This window comes from Saccopteryx bilineata, chromosome 9 (assembly GCF_036850765.1).
Source record: "Saccopteryx bilineata isolate mSacBil1 chromosome 9, mSacBil1_pri_phased_curated, whole genome shotgun sequence".
In the NCBI taxonomy this organism is placed as follows: Eukaryota; Metazoa; Chordata; class Mammalia; order Chiroptera; family Emballonuridae; genus Saccopteryx; species Saccopteryx bilineata.
In genome coordinates this window covers 37,330,623-37,352,443 of record NC_089498.1, presented here as the reverse complement: position 1 = coordinate 37,352,443, position 21,821 = coordinate 37,330,623, and the positions used below count along the sequence as shown (strand labels likewise).

At 44.1% G+C, this 21,821-nt stretch overlaps 1 protein-coding gene across 4 annotated transcripts in view; it reads left to right on the top strand.

Annotated features, from left to right (window-relative positions):
* CHST8 (carbohydrate sulfotransferase 8) overlaps positions 1 to 21,821 on the top strand; it is a 121,950-nt gene that overhangs the window by 10,163 nt on the left and 89,966 nt on the right. The window contains exon 2 of one of the 4 annotated variants that reach the window (XM_066243706.1): positions 21,335 to 21,411. The exons of the other annotated variants lie outside the window; for them this stretch is intronic. The gene's annotated coding sequence lies outside the window, so the exon portion shown is untranslated. The remainder of the gene's footprint in view (positions 1 to 21,334; positions 21,412 to 21,821) is intronic. 4 annotated transcript variants of the gene reach the window in all.

The following is a 21,821-nucleotide window of genomic DNA, read 5'->3' as shown; positions in this document are numbered from 1 at the left end:
TTACTGCCAAAGCAACATTAAGCACCGACCTTCCGTGCAAGGTTTATAGGCGGATAGCTCATAAACATGCATGCTTGACAAGTATTCTGCTTCTCTTAGGATGTGCAATATGAAGTGTTTATCAAAAAGCAACTAAATCGTCCCTGCCTTTTACTGGTAAACAGTCTCTGGGGATGTCAGGCTTGGATCCCATGCAATATTTCCCCACTCTGGGTCCTGCTACGCAGGCAGCCTTTGTTTCCAGAAGCCGAGATAGGAAGAGGGAAGAGAAAGAGCTCTTTGGGGTGGAAGACGCCCTAAGAGACCACTTTGGAAATCACTTGTAACCCAGGACATGGAGAAGCCAGTGACACTCTTCCTAAAAAGAGTCAAAGGTCGCACCTAAAGGAACTCGGTGGCTCCAAGCAAATCCATTTCCTGCTCTCATTTTATTCCCTGGGCTGACGTTTGATGGATCATTGCAGCATGTCTGTTTTCGTCAAATAAGCGCTGTCAGAGCCCCTTTAGTGAGCAGATGATCAAGCTTTGTTTTGCATGTCAGAAAAGACTTAACAATAAAAATGATCAAAACTCTTGTCTTTCACCTCTGAAAACCACTGCTCATATTTTCCACCAAGGAAAAGTGGACTTCCATGGTATTTACCTCCTCTGCGCCCCTGTAATCCCTCAGTGCCTCCCACCCCAGTGTTAATTACCCGGGCTTAATGAAGAGGGTTGCTGGAGGGGGTAGAGTGCACAGACCGCTGTCAGCACAAAGCCTCATGGGTTTTCGCAAGGGGAAATTTGATCTTGGGCAAATGTCAAGGCGTTTTTGAAATCTGTGTTATGATATCAGCTCATTGCCAGTGTAAGGCTTCATCTGGATTTCATAAATATTGTATGGGGTTCTCCTATAGCCACCTCGGCCATCTGGAGAACACAACAGCCACCCCCGGAGCGCACGCGCATAAGCTCTCTTGCACACACACACACACACACACACACACACACACAAAGGCACCCCACTGCAACTGCAATCTATCGCAGAGTTGTCATGAAAAGCCAATTGGTGATATTTCAATCACAATGTTCTTGTAACAAATTCCATTCAGATTCCCTTGGAAAGGGAGTTAAGGTTTCCTCCCGCTGCTAGGAGAATGATATGCTAAATGTAGCTTCCTGGTGCCCTGGCAGCCGTCCAGGGCTTTGTAATTTATAGTTCTCCTTTGTGGTTTTCTAAGTGACCTTGGAACCTCCAACCTGGTGGACGCCCTGCGACGTCCAAGTGAGAGAGCTCTCCGCGGGCTGGAGCCGAGAGAAAGGATGTGAGCGGGGCGCTCACGGAGCAGGTGACAGGTGACTGGAAGATGGCTTCTTGTTGCTGACCTGCCCTCTGAGATTTATGTCAGCCACCAAATAGTCCAGTATTGTGTTTAGAGGCAACTCGCAGGTGACAGGAGCTTCTCCAGCCCCAGCAAGCATCAGAGATTCCCGAGAAAGAAGGGGAGGGACAATTTGCAATTATATTCATCAGCTATTTTTGGTTAAGGAATAAACAAAATGGTCCAAAACTGCTGCTGTTACAGATTCTGGCAGAGGAGTGGCGTGTAGGAAAGATTAATGTACAATTAAAACCCGTGTATGGGTAAATTACAGGGTGACAGCTATCTAATGCAAACACCGCAGACATGTAATTAAGAGGAATTCCAGGCTCTCAAGGATGGATTTGCTGAGGACAGTGCTAGGGAGCTGTCGGTGGAGCGGGAAGGGCGGGGTCAGGCAATGGGACAGCGTGAGGGCCCGAGGAGATGGCGAGGAGATGCCCCACAACATCCGGGGGGCGGTCTGGGGGCCCCAGCTCCCAGGTGGGGTCGCCTCCCTCTCTCCGGTGCTCGCCACAGGCTCCTGTTCACGCTTCCAGCCCTCTCTGGAGTCACCCTGCTCTACCCTCACCTTTGGCTCTGGGGTAGCGAGGGCTTTCTTCTACTTTTTAATTTCTCTTGCTTTGTCAGCTTTTTAAGGAATATGTTACATTATGTGGAAATTGGATGCTAACAAGATTTGTATGAATAAATTAGACTCTTAACTTTTTATGTTATTACAAAATTGAAACGGACTCTAATGACAGTCAGAATTAATGTTCTGTTTCAAATAAATGCCGGGGATGTGACTGAATTATCAGTGCATTCTCCTCATTTGGCATCTCTAGCCTTTCCTCTAGGGCCTCGCCTGAGAGGGGTCTCCCTCAGACCTTCCCCCTTACAGCGAGGTGACCCTCCGTCACTCACCTGGCCCTGTCCCCCAGGACTCTACCTGCATATCCCTTGGGGGCTTCTGGGAAAATCTGCTGCTGCTGATCCCAGTGGCACCCCACCCAAGAATTGTCCTCAGCTTCAGGGGCTACAGCCCATGCTGCATCAGCTGACTGGCTGGTGTGACCCTCCCAGATGCAGAGTGCCTGTGTTCCACTGCGAGGCATTGTGGCTTCTCTCTCTGCTCATCCCTGTCCTCTTTGCCCCTCACCCACTAAACCCCTCCCCACTAAACTCCAGATTCCCGGGAACTCTTCCCTAGACATCAGCTCTTTGGAATGGGATTTTGGTTTTCCCAAACCAACTGCCAGGTGAGTGTCACCTGCTGGGATCAGAGCCCCCAAAGCCCAGGATTGTTCTTTCTGCTCTGTGTCGCTTCTTGAATCCAGGGCTGCGGTGAGGCACTGACCAGGTCTTGACCTTGGTCCAGGCTCCCCTGTGCAGGGTTGGAGCAGCTACAGGGCCAAAGGGCTCCTCTGGATCCCAATGGCCACACCACTGGCTCTGGGTGGGGACAGATTTGGAGGAATTTTCTGCAGCAAAACCCCCAAAACCCCCAGTGTCCCAAAGGGGCAGGACAGAACAGGGACATGGACACGGGGGGGCACTTGTTTCCACAGGTGATGGTGGGAGGGAAGAGGGCCCTGGTATAGTGGGGAGAGAGCATGAAGTAGCCCAGACACAGAACAGCCCAAGTGGAAAATTATGTCCCCAGTGTAGCCAGGCCTCATGGTGAGGAAGTCGTGTGGTCCGGGATACCTGTGGACACTTATCTCATTGGAAGGAGGCTGTTATCTCCAGTTGTAATTGCAGGAAGGGATGGCGGTTCAGCATGACCAGATTGGTAGATTTTATGTGAAATCTCTTCCCTTCTAAATAAAGTCCAGAGACTCATTAAAAATTTAAAATCAAAGTCCTGCACTGATCAAATAATATGACTGTGAGCTGCATTTGGCCTGGGCTAGAGGGATTCAGACCCCAGGGCTTCACTGGTAAAGTGGACACTTCCCCATCCAAAAAGTGAGGGCCAGAGCCCTGGGAAGGGACAGTAGCTGCCGCAGGTGCAGAGCTTTATTTTATTTTATTTTTTTAGGTGTTTGTTTTTTTTTTTTTTGTATTTTTCTGAAGCTGGAAATGGGGAGAGACAGTCAGACAGACTCCCGTATGCGCCCGACCGGGATCCACCCGGCACACCCACCAGGGGCGATGCTCTGCCCACCAGGGGGCAACGCTCTGCCCCTTCGGGGGGGTTGCTCTGCTGAGACCAGAGCCACTCTAGCGCCTGGGGCAGAGGCCAAGGAGCCATCCCCAGCACCCGGGCCATCCTTGCTCCAATGGACCCCTGGCTGTGGGAGGGGAAGAGAGAGACAGAGAGGAAGGGGGGGGGGGTGTGGAGAAGCAAATGGGCGCTTCTCCTATGTGCCCTGGCCGGGAATCGAACCCGGGTCCCCCGCACGCCAGGCCGACGCTCTACCGCTGAGCCAACCGGCCAGGGCCAGGTGCAGAGCTTTGGTTGCAGGCAATCAAGGCCTGACTAGTTGTGGCCTCTGTCTTGGGACCCCTGCCCCCCATCTGCTGGAAAGGGGTCCTCGCCACTGGGACTACGGAAATCTGGGCAGCTAGTTGGACCCTGAGTGTGGCTAGATTCTGGCAAGCCTATACCCAGCCACTTGGACCAGTCATTTTAGGGTTCAGTGGATAAGTGGGGGGCTAGCAGAGGGGCCTGTGCAGACCCCTAGCCCACACCTGAGTGACCTCACCTCAGCATTCCTGCCTCCACCTTCATGAGTCTTAGCAATTCCCTTCAGGAATGCTGTAATAAGAGCAAAAAAAAAAGAAAGTGGAAGTCTCACCATGCAGCCCATTTCTGCATCCAGGTTCCCATACCTCGTTACCGAGGGAGTGTCTTATGTTTAAATCACTTCATATACATAAACTCAGAAGTCGTATTCATTTTATAAAAATGCGTTAATTTTTATATCTACTGCATATAACCTGTTTAACCAGTGAATATACCACGAATGCCTCTCCATGGTCACAGATATATTTCCATTTTACTTTTGACACCTGCATGGCATTTCTTCAGGTGAATTACTCATCATTTATCTAAACAATTCTCCCTTGGACATTTTGGTGGTTTCCATTTTTGTTTTTCAATTTTAAAGAATGTTGGAGTGAACATTCTTGCTGTATTCCTTTGTGTCGTTTCAGAATAAATTCCTAGGCGTAGAGTCGTTGGCTCAAAGGATATGCGTGGTTCTAGACTTTGAATACTTCCCAACAGATCACCCTCCAGAAGGACCCACCAGTGCCTGAGTGTGTCTTTTTGCACACCAGCGGATCTTCATGGTTTTTTTATTTTTCTTTTTCTGAAGCTGGAAACGGGGAGAGACAGTCAGACAGACTCCCGCATGCGCCCAACCAGGATCCACCCGGCATGCCCACCAGGGGTGATGCTCTGCCCCTCCAGGGCGGCGCTCTGCTGCGACCAGAGCCACTCTAGCGCCTGGGGCAGAGGCCAAGGAGCCATCCCCAGCGCCCAGGCCATCTTTGCTCCAATGGAGCCTTGGCTGCAGGAGGGGAAGAGAGAGACAGAGAGGAAGGAGGGGGGGTGGAGAAGCAAATGGGCGCTTCTCCTATGTGCCCTGGCTGGGAATCAAACCCGGGTCCCCCGCACGCCAGGCTGACGCTCTACCGCTGAGCCAACCGGCCAGGGCCTGAATCTTCATGTTTTTAGATCTTTTTCAATGTGATAGATTAAAGAGGGGCATGCTTATGGCTTTTTAAAAAATAACTTTACTCTTATCAAAATAACACTTATATGTAGTTTTAAAAATGTAGCTAGTAAAATGTTTATCATAAACACAGCAGTCCTCTGGCTTATTCCTCACTGCCCCTCCCAGGCCTGCTCCCCAGAGGCGACCGCCGAGACCCCCTGAGCTGTTTCCCTCGCATGTGTTACTACTTTGATGTTTCTATCAATACATAACGTGTGTTTACTGCAAGTGTAAAATGGCCACTCAGTTGTCTCAGCATCATTTATTGAACACTTACTCTTTGCTTACTCTTTTAAAATCCCAGCTTCATCATTTGCTTAATTCTTGTATCTGCTGGGGCTGCTTTGGGACTCTTCAGTTTCATTTTGTCTATGCTTGTACCAGATCCTACTATTTTTAATGATTGTCTCTATGGACACATTTTTACTATTTTAGATGGTAAGTCTCCTCTCATTATTCTTGTGCGATATCACATTTTTATTCTTTTACATGCACTAAAAGAAATATTTGGTCAGGTTTCAGATAAGATCCAATAGAAATATATTTGGATTGTGTTTCACTTATGGGTAAATAAAAGGTAAATTTGAGGATAAACTGATCTTTTACTTTATTGTGCCTTATCATATTGCATTTTCTGATCCATTTACTCAACAAATATTTATTGAGAACTAGCTGTGTGCCAGGCACTGTTCTAGGCACTGGAGGATGTATCAAGAAACAAAGCAGAGGAAGATCCCAGCCCCCACCAAGCCAATATGGTAGCTGCCAGGGAGCATACAGGGGAATTGGCAATGTGGTGTAGGGGGACGGTGGGCCTCATTGAAAAGTCAGAGGAGAGACTTAAGCAAAAATGATATCTGAGGGAAATGAGGGCATGGGCCACACAAATGCCCTAGGTCAGTGGGTCTCAACCTGGAACAGTTGTGCCCCCCAAGGAGATCTGGCAACATCTGGGGTGCTACTGGCATCTAGTGGGTACAGACCGAGGATGCTGCTGAACATCTAATAATGCAGTGGCTCCCAACCTTTTTTGGGCCACGGATCGGTTTAATGTCAGAAAATATTTTCACGGACCGGCCTTTAGGGTGGGATGGATAAATGCACAAAATAAAATTATGTGACCGGCATAAAAACTGTGGTATTTTAAAATATTATATAATTGTCGAACTTATGAGACAAACGTTAAGAGTGAGTCTTAGACGGATATAACAGAGGGAATCTGGTCATTTGTTAAAATAAAACATCGTTCAGACTTAAATATAAGTAAAATGGAAATAATGTAAGTTATTTATTCTTTCTCTGTGGACCGGTACCAAATGGCCCATGGACCAGTACCGGTCTGCGGCCCGGGGGTTGGGGACCACTGTTACAATGCACAGGACAGTCCTTACAACAAAGAATTGTCTGGCCCCCAAATGTTAATAGTACTGAGGTTGAAAAATCCTAAACTAGGCAGAGATTTCCCAGGCAAAGGGGACTCTTTGTGGAAGGTCCTAAGGCAGGAGTGAGAAAGAGCAAAGAGGTGGAGAGGTGGGGGTGGGGAGTCTGGGAATGAGGCCACAGAACTGGGGGTGTCGGGGTGGGGGTTGGGGTGGAGAGGGCACATGATCTGGGCCTTGCCAGGCAGGGTAAGAAATCTGACTTCACTGCTGGTGAGGTGGGGAGTGACTGACTGCAGGGTTTTGAACAAAGGCGTGCCATGATAGAATGTCATTTTTAGAAGATCATGCTTTTCTTGCTACCACGATGAGGGGCAAAGAGAGCTGGCAGGCTGTCGCAGTGTGAGATGATGGTCTGGGCCAAATTGGTGGCAGTGATGTGGAGAGAATGGGTCAGATTCCAGATAGGTTTTGAAGGCAGAGCCAACAGAACTTCCTTATGGATTACATGAGGTGGGAGAGAAAGAAAGCTTTTGGTCTGAGCAATGAAAAGGATGGAGTTACCCACATGGAGATGGGAAAGGCAGTGAGTGGGCAAAACAGGTGTCGAAGGAGGTTTGGTTAAGGACATACTGTATTTGAGGTGTCCAGCATACATCCAACTGCAGATGTTGGGCATTTGGTTGGATATACCAGTCCCTAGGTACAGAGAGAGGTTAGAGCTGGAGATAGAACTTTCAGAGCTGTCAACACGACTTTTGAAGCCATACTATGGATTGAGGTCAGTAAGAGTGAGTGCACTTGTGTCAAATTCTGGTGGCCGCTTAGGTAAGATGAGGACCACGGACTGACCCATGGACTCAACACTGTGCCCTTGCAAGAGCAGCTCTGTCGAGTTGGGGGAAGCGGTCTGTGGGGGGATGGGAAGAGAGGAGATGGTGAGCCTGAGTAACCCATGTTTTGCTGCAAAAGAGAGCAAAAAAACCCCAGAAAGATAGCAGCTGAGGGAAGAGGAATTGAGGGGTTTTATTTTTGTTTTTTGTTTAGGATGCAGGAAATAACAGCATGTTTTTATTTGATGGGAGTGATCCAATAGAAGGTGCAAAACCATGTAGGTAGGACTGGACGGGCTGCTGCAGCCAAGTCCCTAAGAAGGTATGAGAGCATTGGAGCTGGCAGCAGTGTGTGTGTGTGTGTGTGTGTGTGTGTGTGTGTGTGTGTGTGTGTGTGGAGGAGGCGGAGGGGGGCTCTAGAAGCACAGACACTCACCCTCTGGTCACAGCTGAGGAGGCAGAATAGAGGGTGCAGATGTGTTCATTGAAATCTGAAAGTCTCTCTCTCCCTCCCCCTCTTTTCTCTCTTTCTTTCTCACACACAGCTTTCTTGAGATATAACCACAGACAGCTCCATTCACACATTGAAAGTGAACAATTCAGTGGTTTTCAGTATATTCAGAGTTGTGAACCATCAACACAGTCAATCCCACATTTTCATCACCCCCTAGAGTGCTGTACATATTAGCAGTCACTCCCCAAGTATACCTTCCTGGTCCTAGGCAACCACTAATTTACTTTCTGTCTATATAAATTTGCTTATTCTGGACAGTTTATATAAACAGAACCAGATAATATGTGGCCTTTTGGGCTTTTTTCACTCAGCAGAATGGTTTCTCTGCTCATCTATGTTGGGGCACTTCATTCTTTTTTATGGCTGAGTCATATTCCATCATAATGTAGATGCGACATTTGTCATTTTATTCTCTGATCAGTTGATGGGCATCTGGGTCATTTCCACCTTTTGGCTATTATTAATGAAGCAGCTTTGTACACATTCGTGTACAAGTTTTTTGTGAACATATGTTTTCATTTCTTTTGGGAGTGGAAATCCTGGGTCACTTGGTAACTCTTTGTTTACTCTTTTGAGGACCTGCCACACTGTTTTCCAAAATGGCTGCACCATTTCTCATTCCCACCAGCAGTGGATGGGGGCTCTGACTTCCCCACTCCTTGTCAATCAATACTTGCTGTTGTTTGTCCTTTTGATTATAGCCATCCTCGTGGGTGTGAAGTAGTATTTGATTTGCAGTTAGTACTTGATTTCATTGTGGTTTTGATCTGCACTTCCTTAATGATTAAAGATGTATGGCGTTTTTTCATGTGCTTATTGGTCATTTGTATATTTTTGGAAAATGTTTCTTCAGATCCTTCGCCCATAAATTAATTTTTATAAATTGTTGAGTTGTAAGACTCTTTCATGTCTCTTGGGTACAAATTCCTTATCAGATATATGATTTGCAAATATTTTATCTCATTCTATGGGTTGCCTTATCAGTTTCTTGATAGTGTCTTTTGCAGCACAAGTTTTTAGTTTTTTTGTTTGTTTGTTTTTACAGAGACAGGGAGAGAGTCAGAGAGAGGGATAGATAGGGACAGAGAGACAGGAACGGAGAGAGATGAGAAGCATCAATTATCAGTTTTTCGTTGTGACACCTTAGTTGTTCATTGATTGCTTTCTCATATGTGCCTTGACTGTGGGCCTTCAGCAGACCGAGTAACCCTGTGCTCAAACCAGCGACCTTGGGTCCAAGCTGGTGAGCTTTTTTTGCTCAAACCAGATGAACCCGCGCTCAAGCTGGCGACCTTGGGCTCTCGAACTGGGGTCTTCCGCATCCCAGTCTGACGCTCTATCCACTGCGCCACCGCCTGGTCAGTTTTTAGTTTTGATGAATTTCAATTTACAACTTTTTTCTTTTGTTGCTTGTGCTTTGGTATTGTGTCTAAAAATATCTTGTCTAATCCAAGTTATGAAGATTTACTCCTTTATGCTTTTATTTATTTGTGTTATTTAATTTTTTTTTCTAATTGAATTGGCTCATGTTTCCTGGACAGTAGTAAATAGTAGCGGGTTTCCCCTACTATTTAAGTCTTTTTCTGACTTTAATGTTTTACCATTAATCACGATGCTGTTTATGAGATAAGATTTTTAGAACTTAAAAAAACACACAAAATATTCCATATTACTAGTGTTTATAAATAATTAATGACTCTCCCTCCCCATGCCTGTTTATGAAGATAAATATGGTTTATCTCCATTGATCTATTGATGCAATAAATTATATTAACAGATATTGTAATATCTAGCCATTTTGTAATGCATTTCTGGGATGGATCTTAATTTGCTGGGGTATATGATTATTTTATTATACTGCTTGTACAATAGCCAAAAGTTATATAATTTATTTTGTGATTCTTTGACCCATGAATCAGACTTTTAAACATTTCAAGAGCATGTTTTTCTTTCATTTCTAATCTTATTACATTGTAGCCAGAGATTGTGGTTCACATGCTATTGACTCTAATTTTAGTTGAGAATCACTTGTGTTCCATTATGTTTGAAATAATATATACCCTCTAATTGTTGGGTGTAGAATTCTATATCAATATGTATATATATTCTTTAGCTCAGTGGTGTAAATTGTATTGTTTGTATCTTCTATATCCTTAAATATTTGACTGCTTAATTGATCCACTTCAGAGTGAGATGTGTTAAAATCTTCCAATATGTTTATCAATTTGTTGATTTTTCTTTGTAATCGTATCAACTTTTACTCTATATTTTAAAAAGTTATATTATTAGAGGCATATAGATTAAAGATTGTTATATCTTCCTAGTGAATTATTTATATTTTCTTTGTGTACTAACTTTTTAAATCCCCATTTTGCCCCAAATTTTATTTTGCCTATTACTATTATAAAAACAGCCTTTTCTTTGTTTATATACTATACCTTTTTTTTTTGTATCTCTTGACTTTCAATTTTTCTGCATAATGTTTTAGATGTGTCTTTCAGGAAGTTTAACTTTTTTCATGGTTATTAATATATTTACATTCGTATTTCTGTTATAGTTTGAATTTTCTATTTTCATTGCTTTCTATATTTTTTTAAAGTCTTTTCTGTTTTCTAAAGGATTGATTGTACTTTCTTTTTAACTTCTTTGCTTAACATAGTATGAATTAAATCAAAATGTCTACCTTCCTAAAACACTTTAATTCTGATCATATTTCCATTCTGATCGTACTTCCAACTCATATCTTTTGTCTAATTTAATTACCAGATTGTTAATAAATTTCCCACGTTTTAAACTCATTCTTATTATTAGTATTTACAATCGAACATTATTTAGATTTACAGCTGCTTACTTACCACCTGTTTTGCTCACCTTTGTTGATTGTCTGATTGTCTTTCCTTGTCTCTGGGTTCCATTTCCAATTGCCTCACACAGCCTTTCAGTAGTTCTTTCAGGGAACACCTGTGTGGACCCTTTTGAGCTTTGTTTGTTTAAATGCGATTTTGCCTTTAACGGTTGAGCTGGGTATAAAATTCTAGGATGATAGGATGGTAGTTCTTTTCCTTCAGCACTTTGAAGACCTCTCCCGTTGTGTTCCAGTCCCTGCTGTTCCTCAGCGAAGCTTAGAGTTAGTCTCTCAGTCCTTTGTGGATAATGTCTTCCTCTCTAGTTTTTCCATTTTTTCTTTATTTTGATATTCCTCAGCTTCACTCAGATATATCTGTCATATAATTTCTTTTTTTTTTTTTTTTTTTTTGCTTGGAAGTTGAAGCAGTTATTTATTCAATCTTATGGCTCTCTTCAGTTCTGAAAAACTTTCAATTATCATCTCTGCGAGTATTTTCTTTCTTTTATTCTCAACGTTATCCTTTGAGTTGCCAGTCACACGTGTGAGGGACAGTGTACATGGTGGTTAAGAATATGAACTTTGCAGATAGCTACATGGATTTGACTTTACCTTTACGCTTTAATTAATAGGTGAGGGAAATTACTTTAACTCTCTGCTTCTCAGTTTTCTCATCCATAAATTGGGCATAATAATATTACCATACACTTAGGTTGTTGTGATAATTAAATGAGATAATATAATAATATAATATAATATAATATAATATAATATAATATAATATAATATAATATAATATAATGGGCTTAAATAGTTCCTGGCACATGGTCATCTCTATGTAAGTCCTAGTTAGTAGTGTTCCCTGGAACATTCCAGAGACCCTACACTGACACTGACGTGCCTGCCTCAAGGTCATTATTGTAAATTTACTAGATCTGTGCTTCAGGATGACACTCTAACCAATCAAGCTATCCAGCCAAGGTGAATAACTCTATTTTTTATTTGTAGAAATTCTATTTAGAGCTTTCAAATCTGCAGACTTGTTTTTGTAGTTTCCCATTCTCATTATGTTTAGTTTTTCTTTACTCACCTAATAATTTAAAATACAATTATATTGTCTTTTCAGGCTTTTCTTATCGCAGGTTCATGGAGTACTAGCTCTTTTGTTTGCTTATCAGCTGACTTTCCCTCACCCTCAACCATTTCCTTGAGCAGATTATAATTTCTCTATGATATTCTAAGAAAGTAAACATTATCCAATCTACTTTAAGACTGGTGAGTTAAAAAAAAAAAAAAGGTAGCCCTGTGCTTCCTGAGTTGTAAAAGTATCGGAATTCTCACATCACCATATAAGTAGTGTAAATTTGGACTCCATAGCCATGGTACAGTCTTGAGATCCTGTTCTTTCTTGAAACTCCACCCCTCCTAAGATTTCTTTGTATTTCCCCAGATGGGTTGAGTTCTCCTGTCCCCATTGGAAATGGATCCCTGGAATGGAAGAGCCTGAGCTTTGTGCCAGAGCTCAGTCCAGCTCCTTGCTCAGGAGAGCCCGGGCTGTACCTCCTGCCCCCGAGGGACACCAATGCAGGGCGCTGGCCATGGCAGTCTGCCAGCTGTAGTTCAGCGTCTCTGGGGCACCAGCTGACAGATTATCACTGCAGCTCTCACATCTCTTCATTGTTGGCACCTAAGGATTTTTTTTTTCTTTCCTTCAAGCTCAATTATGTATTTAATTATTTTATATTGTATTTTATCCAACATTTCCATGCATTTGGAGCTAGGGGTAGTGATGGTGGGGGGCTCTGTGTGTCTGCCATGATCTTTTATTTAGGATTTTGATGTCTAGAGTGACAAGCAAGATTAGTGTGTGATTTTATTTGTGTTTCATCTTTGGCAGGTTTTGGTACCAGGGTTATGTGTTATTCATAAAATTAATTAGGAAGTTTTTCTTCTTTCTTTATCCTCTGGAACATTTTAAGTAGCATAGAAAATTTCTGCCCCTTGATGGTTTGGAGTTTCCCAGTGAAATCTGTCTGAGGACAACGCCTCTGGGGGAAAATGATTGTTTTCCAAAGGTTTTCTATTCAGCTTTTCTGCTTCTTAAATGAGTTTGCATAACTTCTGCTTCCCTAGACTATCATACATTTAATCAAGATTTTAAAATTTATTAGCATAGAATTCCACATGGTATTCTTATATTTTAATAATTGCTTTGCATCTCTGGTTATATCTCTTTCTCATTAATGTTGCTTTTCTCTCTCTCTCTCTTTTTCATGATTAGACTTTACCAGACAGTTGTATATTTTATTGGCCTTTTCTAAGACACAGTTGTTGAATTTATTTATTCATCCTAGTATTAAACTCTTAAAAATCTGTACTTCTTCCTTTCATCTTTAATCTCTTCTTTAAGGTTTTTTTTGTTTTTTTGTTTTTGTTTTTTTTTTGTATTTTTCTGAAGCTGGAAATGGGGAGAGACAGACAGACTCCCGCATGCGCCCGACCGGGATCCACCTGGCACGCCCACCAGGGGGCGAAGCTCTGCCCACCAGGGGGCGATGCTCTGCCCCTCCAGGGCATCGCTCTGTCACGACCAGAGCCACTCTAGCGCCTGGGGCAGAAGCCAAGGAGCCATTTCCAGCCCCTGGGCCATCTTTGCTCCAATGGAGCCTCGGTTATGGGAGGGGAAGAGAGAGACAGAGAGGAAGGAGAGGGGAAGGGGTGGAGAAGCAGATGGGCGCTTCTCCTGTGTGCCCTGGCCGGGAATCGAACCTGGGACCTTCTTTAAGGTTTTAATGTGTTGCCCTGGCAGGGTGGCTTGATTGGTTGGGGGACTGTCCTGACGATAGGGTTGTGGGTTTGGTCTCCTGGGGCTCGTGCAGGACTCAGCCAGCAAATGCGTGACTGGGTGGAGTGTTGGGTCAATGTCTCTCTCTTTCTCAAGTCAATCAATCAGTACAATTTAAAGATTTATTATCTTGCTCTTTTTCTAATGTTTTAAGTTGAATGTCCAAAGCATTTATTTTCTATTTCCTTAAAAATAAAACAGCAATAAAATTTCTTCTGAATACTGTTCTGGACACATTCCATAAGTTTTGGTGTGCATAAGTTGTCATTATTATAATTTTTCATACTGTAAAATTGCTACTTTTATTTCCTTTTGATTTTAGAGAGGTGTTCAGAAGCATATTTTAAAGCTTTTTATTTTTCCTTTGGTTATTAATTTCTATATTATATCCCATACATTTTTTTTAAAACTCCCATATTTTCATGAAAAATAAAACGATGCTGATGTAATGCACACTGTTATTTTTTGTACCACTAAGAAGGGGAGAAAAACACTGCTAGTTAAATAAACTAACATTCCATCCAGTGTAAGATGTATCCTGGCTTCAGAGATGATGAGAAAAAAGTACATCTTAGAATGTATGAAATATGGAGTTTATTTATCATTCGTTTGAAATTTAAGTATGTGTGGTAAGAGGATGTGATCTGTATTATATTAGTTCCTTACAATAGATTATAACCTGGTATGTGGTTAGTTTTTGTAAGTGTTTTACATGTACTTGAACATAACGTATCTTCTCTGTTTGCTGGCTATAGAAATATATATATTCACACCCACACATATTTCTGCACATTCCCTATATACACACACTTACATGCATATATAAAATTAGTCTTGAATCTGCTTTTCAGATTTTCTATATGCTTGTTAATTTTTTCTATCAGCTTAATCTTTCCATTTCTGAAACCTGTTAAAATCTTCCACTTTAATGGTGGATTGGTAAATTTCCCTTGTGATTGCCGCTTTTTGCTTTATTCTGAGGTTCCGATGTTAGATGCCTACATGTTCCTAGTTTTTAGAATTTTTTATAAAATTTTCTTTTTCTCATTATATTTATTGTACTGCTCCTTACCCCTATTAATTACTTTTTTCCCCCTGAAATCAATATCACCATGTCAGCTTTCCTTTGGTTAATACTTAACTGGCATTCCAGTTTCCATTCCCTATTTCCAGCCTTTCTCCGTTGCTTTCAAAAGGGTTTTATTTTTTCCCCCCACCAAGATCGATGGTCTTCATCTGGCAAGCAGTAGCCTCTCTGTGTGTAGAAGCACCTGTTTGTGAAAGTGGCAGAGACCATGAGGTAGGATCGACTGGGGAACCTGCACGTTCGGGTCTGAAACCCAGCTCTGCTCTCTACCAACTGTGGGCACTATCCACATTTCTTAACCTCCTGGGGCCTCAGTTACCCCATCTATAAAATGGGATAATAGCAGTACCTAGCTCATGTGTTTATTTTGAGGATTAAATAAGCTAATACATGTAAAATGTTTAGACCATGGCCTGGTATACAGTGAACATCACTAAGTGTTAGATGAGCTTAACCCCTTAATCTTTATTGTCTTCACTAATATTTTAGCTTTATTTCCATCATTTTACTTATGGCTTCTGTTTACTTAACCTTTCTTGTGCTCAGTCAAATCAATACATTTTTCCCCCTCTGTTGATTTGAAAACTAGATTTTCTCTGATCAATCAGTTGAGTACCCTTAAAGTGTTAACCTACATATTTAACTATACATTTTTTAGCAAGTCTAAAGTTTCCCCTGTCATCTTTTGAAATAATCAAGAATCTTTGCATGTGAGACTGCACCCTACACATTCCCTCCCTCCACCTTCCTACTTGTTATACTGTTCGTCAAGGATTTTCTTCTATCTTGGTACAAAAAAATGCATTATTAATATGTAGAGTCGATAGTTACTTAAATTTACTAACAATTTTACCAGTATTCATGCTTTTTAAATCCTGCTCATTCTCTCCGGGTTCATTTTTCTTGCAGAAATGTATCCTTTAGTAATTCTTTTATTTTAGGTGGCAAGACGTCTTTATTCTTGAATAATTGAATAGAAGGACCTTTATTTTCCTACAGTATTTACCAAAAAAATGATATTCCTCCACTGTCTTCTGTGCATCTCTTAAAGTTAAGATGTCTGCTGTTGGTCTAATTGTTGTAATGTCTTTTCTTTCTGGTAAAATTTAAGATTTGGGGTGGGGGCTTTTGGTATTCCAGAGTTTTACCAAGATAGGTAAATTAAAAAATTTTTTTTCCCCTGTGTGTATATTCTCAGTGTAAAAAATCATGTTTCTTCAATTTCAGAACATTCTCAGCCATATCTTCTCAAGTTATTGCTTTTTCTTCCAGTATCTCATTCTTCTCTTCTGTATTAGATGAACAGGGTGATTTAAAAAAGAAAAAATAATTGCGTAGGATTCCAAAAATTAAACATTCTTCTACTGATAGGAATTTACATTTTACCAACTTTTTTTCTATTAAAAACAATGTTGTAGCCAACATTTTAATCTCTCTCTTTTTTGTTAGATTCTGTTTTTATTGTATTATGGTTAGGTAATGACTTCTATTGAGAGTTTTTTTTCTATAGTCTAATATAAGCCCATTTTTCTAAATAATCCATGAAAGATTGAGAAAACTGAACTGTTTGCTGAGCACAAATGTGTGAGAGGGAGCATCAGATTTTTATTACTGAAATCTTTAATATTCTCACTTAATTTTGTTTGTGTAGTTTGTTCATGTGAAAAGTGTTAACACCTTAACGACTGGGGGTTTGTTGAAACTGTTGCCTTATTCATTTATTTTATAGATGCCGAAGCTACGTTGTGAGACATATTGGTGCCTATCTTGGAGGTCACTGCACAGTGCTGACCCCTGGCATCCCCTGAAGGCTTCATGGACCTCCTTTGTAACACTTGGGCTCTAGCCAGTGCCCTGATGTCTGAGTGGCTGCCTCGTTGCCCCCGTTGCCTGCCTGGCATGTGTCCTCTGCACTGGGCTTGCAGTAATTCCTGGCAGTGCCTGGTTTGTTGCCACACCCTGAGTAGTGGCAACAAACTCCATGGATACAGGCTCCACCCCCATTCCATTTTTACGTTTGTTTAATCCTTTCCATGAAAATTGGAAGGGAGAGAAATTAGAAAAACGATGCTTGTTATTCTTAAGTCAAAAGTCCCTTTCCTCTGACAGCTGCTCTTTCTTCTAGGCATGAAAGTTCTTGCTCTTTCTTACTCAGCTTTATTCCCTTCCTTAGCTCCAGCCTCGCCGTGTGCAGGAAGGAATGTTTCCAGCACCTCTGGCCCCTCTGCTGATGGATATTAATGAATAGCCCACAGTGAGTGTCTCTGAACACCTGTGATGAGCCCAGCACTGAGTTGGGTGCATTACTTTGTGATCTCATTAAGCTCTCACAATAAAGCCCTTAGAACTGCTAATGAGGAGGAGCCTGAGGTTAAGCACCGTGTGCAACGGTCACCCAGCCGACTTCTGACCCAAGAGGATAGTTCCTCTATTCCTTATGAATTTCAGCTGGAGCAGATCTCAGCATGCTCTGGAACTTCTCTCTCTTTCCCCAAGGGAGGGTTTGTGGGGTTCTTTGCGTGAGAGACAGCTTGGCTTCTCACGGTGGGTCCATCAGGAGAGAGGCAATGCCCACTGCCCAGCCACACTCTGCCCTGCAGCCTGCCCTGCCCCTGCCCCAGCTCCGTGTGAGACCCCTGCTCCGTGTGAGACCCCTGCTCCTTCGGAGGGATGTTTATCCAGTGCCACCCAGGCTGCCTGGGGGAGGGAGGAGTGAGTAGTCAGAACAGCTGCCTCCCACTGATCTGCTTTTCACCAGCAGCCAGAGTCCGTCATTTTAAACAGAAATTGCCACAAGTTCTTGCCGGACCCATCAGACCTTTGCCAGGGGTGTCCCCCTCTTACCTGCCTCGCCCCTCCTTCAGTTCTCATCCCGTGCCCTGGGCACTGGGCCTTCCCTTGCACAGACCCCGGTCACACACCATAGTCCCTTGCTGCGGGACTTTGTTTGCCACGCTGGGAACTCTGTGAGGGTGATATATATATACAGGCTGGCACATAGTAGGTGCGGTGCTCGGCGAGGGTTTTGAGACAAAGGGATGAGGTGAAGGGAGGGGAGATGGTGAAGGCTGAGGGAAGAGGAGGAGGTAGAAAGGTGAGGGGTGGTCTGGAGCCAAGCTCTGGGCTCTGCCAGTTCTGAACGCCCTCTTTTGCTGCACTGTTCCCAGCGGGCGCCAGCTCTGAATGCCTGTTTAAGTCACTCCACGAAGCTCAGCTTCTCAATCTGTTTTGTATTTGCAAGGGCCAGATTCATCTTCCTTTTTTAAAAGTCAGGTTTCTGAAACAGTCATTTAAATTCACAATGATTCTTCTTTCAAATAGCTTCTTTGAATGGGGCGTTTGGAGCCGCGGATCTTAAGGACTCTGCCAGGAGACTCTGAGGGTCATGCAAAGACTCCTTGACAGCGTGCTTGTGGTCGATGACAAGCGGCTCCCAGGTTGGGGGCTAGCTTCAAATAAATGCTGTGTGTGCCAGGGGCCTGCAGTCCGTCTGCTGAAAAGTCACATTCCGAGGTGACCTGTGGACATTGGATCCTCTTTCCTGGGAAGAAAGAGAGCTAGTCCATTGGCCACTCCAGATGTTTATCTGCACTGAGATTAGACATTGCAACACCCACTCCTGGGAATACTCTGGACAGTTAAAAAGCATGAGGTAGATCTGTATGTACTGCCTGGGAAACATGTCCAAAAAGTATTGTTAAGTGAAAAAGCAAACTGTGAACAATATGTACATATATACCATTTATGGCTAAAAGCTACATACATGCAAGAAAGCTACAACTGGATATTCACTGTTTACGTAGTTGTAAATACCTACCTTGAAAGAAGTCTGGACTGGATTGAGTGGCTTTCAAAGGGATCTTTGCTTTAATTGCATTGTTTGAAGTTTTTGCCTATGAGAATGTATTCCTGTGTATATGTGTAATTTAAAGGACCGTATGGTTTAGAATTGGAAATCTATAGGACCTACCCTGAGCTTCTGGGATTTTCATTTTTCTTTCTCTGAGTGATAATTCTTCTCTTGAATGACTTATTCAATGTTTACTGGACATCCCAAAACGTTTTCTGACTGATGCTCTATATAGAAACTATATTTGTAGTTTAGGTCAGAGGTAGCAAACTTCCTCTTAAGAGACCAGATCATAAGTATTTTAGGTTTTGTGGCCCAAACGGTCTCTGCTGAAACTGCTCAACTCTGCCATCGTAATGTGAAGCAGCCATAGAGAATATGAAAATGAATGAACGTGACTGTGTCCCAATAACACTTATTTACAGAAATAGGTGGCCAGTAGGCTTTGACCTTTGGGCCATAACTGGCTGGCCCCTAGGGTTTTAATTGATCCTTAGGGCATAGACAGATATAAAAGAGAAAAACGGCAAATAGAAATATTTTAGGAATTTAATCAGAACTGTCATGTTGAAAGGATTGTTTTAGAATCTGCAAAACTGAAAGAAAAAAAAAAGCATTGGCCCTGGCCAGTTGGCTCAGCGGTAGAGCGTCGGCCTGGCGTGTGGGGGACCCGGGTTTGATTCCTGGCCAGGGCACATAGGAGAAGCGCCCATTTGCTTCTCCACCCCCCCCCCCCCCTTCCTCTCTGTCTCTCTCTTCCCCTCCCGTAGCCGAGGCTCCATTGGAGCAAAGATGGCCCGGGCGCCGGGCGCTGGGGATGGCTCCTTGGCCTCTGCCCCAGGCGCTAGAGTGGCTCTGGTCGTGGCAGAGTGACCCCCCCCCCCGGAGGGGCAGAGCATCACCCCCTGGTGGGCAGAGCGTTGCCCCTGGTGGGCATGCCGGGTGGATCCCGGTCGGGTGCATGCGGGAGTCTGTCTGACTGTCTCTCCCCGTTTCCAGCTTCAGAAAAATACAAAAAAAAGAAAAAAAGAAAAGAAAAAAAAAGCATTGCTGTTCTCAAGCACTGGCTTCTTGCAGCTAGCTGGATCAGGGTGAGGCTGGGCTGTCAGGACCCAGGAGAAAGGCCCTGTGAGGACCGTGCCCTCTGTGGCTCTGTGGGGAGCAGGCCCTCTGGAAGGGGCTCTGGTAGATTCCTGATCCTGTGCGAGTCTGTGAGGGGCCTGAGCTTGCACATGGTTGGCACTCAGTACACCTTGATGACGTGACCAGGGCTCCGAGTGACCTGCCCAGCCCTGGGGGACAGTGGACAAGGTCAGACTTGGGGCAGAGGAGTGACATTCTTAGGTTTGGGAAGAGACTAGTGGCGTCCCTGTGGCTGAATGTTGAGAGCCAAGACTCTCCCAGGGCCCAGCCTCAGCCTCCTGGTTGGGGTCTCAGAACCACTCTGCCTGCTCCGCTTGGTCAGGGTCAGATGGAGGCTGAGGTCAAGGGCTGTGGGCTGCAGGACAGGCAGGACCCACTAACCCCAGCCCTGTAGGCCATGTTTCCTAGACACGTGGCTGCAGATAAACACTCGTGTCTAGGACTGAGCACCTCACCCCCGCCCTCGTTACCAGGGGTTCAGGGACCCCTAGAGTGTGTGTGTTTTCTCTCCTTCACCTCCACCAGCCGTAGCCCTTCATGCTGAACAAGCACGGGGTGTGTGTGCTCCGGAGGGCACACGGGCGTGCGCACACCTGCAGATGGGCACGGCAGGGGAACAGAGACCGCTGAGGACCAGCAGTCTCTCCGCCCAGCCTCATGAGGAGGATTCTCCTCATTTCCTGGGTCTCTCTCTGTGGTCAGGGTAGTAAGAAGAAGAAAGGCAATCCTGGTCCTAGAAGGAGGGGAGGACAAGGTTACCCAGGGAATGGCAAAGTTCTCACAGCTGAGAAAAGAAAGGCGTGGAAGGTGAGGGGGAGCGGACAGACCAAGCCCCGAGAGCCCGGAGGCTGCATGTGAGGGGACAGGGAGGCAGGGAACCGATCCCACACTAGAAGGAGAGGGGACTCTAACAAGTAGCTGGGTGTGACCAGTAGGATTTTGTTATCCCAGTGAGTTTTAAGAATAGATTTAGTTAGAGATTGGTTATTAAGTGGGTATTTTTCTGAAAGAGACCTCAGGGATGCTAAAGCCAGTCTTGGGCTAGGCCCTATGCAGTCACAGAGGTGTATGTGTGTGTGTGCATTGCACACATCTTGGTTTGGGCACCCCAAGTCTAGCCCAAATGACTGCAGCCACCATTATTTCACCTTGAAGAATGGGATTCAGAGGAGGAGGGGTGAAGGGGCTGTTCATTTTGTCTGTGTCCTGGCCAACAATGCCAGCCTTGTGTGGGTGTCACCCAGAACCCCTTCCTGGGCTTGGGCCTGGCTGTGGGCAGGGTGGTGGGGAAACAATGTGGCAGAGAGCCTTGGTGCAGTGCCCATGGGGAACTTCCTCCCCACCGGGAGCCAGAGCCCGTTCGCACCTTGGCGCGGCCTGAAGGCTGGCACTGGCTCTGTTTGGTACATCCCAGCAGTCGGCCGCCTCGTCTCTATTTCGGTTCTGGACACCGCCACTTCTTTCTGCACCTTTCAAAAAGTGTTCCTTCCTTCTGGAAGGCCAAGGTGCCAGCTCCCCCAGTTCCTTCCCATTTTGGTAAACTAAGGAACAAATGGTGCCAAATTGTTCTCATCTCTTTCACAAGATTATTCGCAACCAGCTTATTTTCTTTCCTTCCTTCAAACGAGTGCATTAAAACTAAAATCATTACCCGAGGCACAGATGACGCTGCCCTTCATAATTATATCTTCTTAATTGGCATCTGAGGGCCCGGCTTATTTTAATGCCTGTTGGAAAATGCCTCAGACACATTTAATTTTTTTTTTTTAGGTTTAAAGGTCAACAAGAATACCTTCCCTTAATTTGACAAGCATGCAAGAAATAATGCAATGCTGGTTTATGTTCAGGTAATGCACAAATAAATCTATAAATCAAGCTGGGGGAATATTAAATGATGCCGTATCGGAACCATCTGCTTTCATTCTCAGAAGAATCGATACCACAAAGAAAGCACCGAAGATGTAGTGATTTATGCTCTTGTGTCGGGGGAGAAATATTGGCCATTTTTAGAGTCACTTCATATCATCCTAACACAACAGGGCCTGAGGGAAAGAATGAGAGTGGCCATCGCCCCGCACACTTGTCAGAGAGCAAATCTGACACTTGGCGTTCGATTGTCTGTGCTCAGAAATGATGATTCTGGGGCCCCTGCCTGCCCACGACTCTGCCCCACTCTGCTGCTGTATGGAGAGTATTGAATGCTGGATGGTGTGGAGGGGAATTGACTAAATTGCCTCTGAGTGGTTGCTGCCAGGGG